Raw genomic sequence first — 975 nt, forward strand, 5'->3', positions numbered from 1 at the left:
TGAATGTCAACTTTGAAGACCACTCTTTCGATCACAAAGCATCAGACAGAAGCATGTTTTGTATTATGTGGCAGAGGAAACACCATGGTACTTTTAAAAGAGATACTAAAATGGGCATACAGAATAGTTGAAGCAGTGCGTAGTTGAACAGCACTGATCCTAAAACCTGGCCGCATTTAGCAGGTGTGGTAGAATAGAGAAACACAACTCCATTCCTCCTAGCACTGTTGAGCCACTTTCCTGCCTACTGTTCTAGCTACCCACCCACAATTGAGGAGGGGCTGTTAAAAACATGGTGGAAGTTCTCTCAAAGTTTGGGGGTGAAAGTCTAACCAATATGCAGCAGTTTCTCCAGGGCAGGAGTTACTAATTACTTGTACAAAAAAAAAAAAGAAAAAAAAAGAAAGAAAGAAAAAAAATGAAAAGAAAAAGCTTATTACTAAAAATGATATATCAGCATTAAAAAAGTAATTTTAGACCTAGAGATCGCCTTCTATCACAAACTAATTGATCTAGAAGTTTCAAGGATGTAACATTTAAAACACTTCTGTAAGTACAGCAACAGTTCCAGGAGCTATAAACCTTACAAAGGCACTGTAGAGTTAGTTCAATTAATTGTCTGGTTGGAATAATCTCCAAAACTTGCAGAAGCTCTTGTTTTTCTAGTTAAGAATCTTCTGGGCATTTAGTTGCTTACATTAAACAATGTTGTCTAACTGGTTTGCATAATTGGTAGAGCTAAAAGGCTGTTCCTCAACATTAAAAAATACGATTATAAATGTATGAGTTTCCCTCAGTCAGAGGGTACCGATTTTTTCCCCCATGCCCAAATAACAGCATTTACAAATGTTTTCATGAACTGTGAGAAGCTACTGCTCAGTGTGTTCTAATGTAGGATTAGGTCAACAGCTCTCTTGAAAGAACAAAACCAACCCAGGGCCAAACAGGCAGGCGGGCCTAATTAAGCACTCCAGA

Source organism: Vulpes lagopus, chromosome 16 (assembly GCF_018345385.1).
Source record: "Vulpes lagopus strain Blue_001 chromosome 16, ASM1834538v1, whole genome shotgun sequence".
NCBI classification, from domain to species: domain Eukaryota; kingdom Metazoa; phylum Chordata; class Mammalia; order Carnivora; family Canidae; genus Vulpes; species Vulpes lagopus.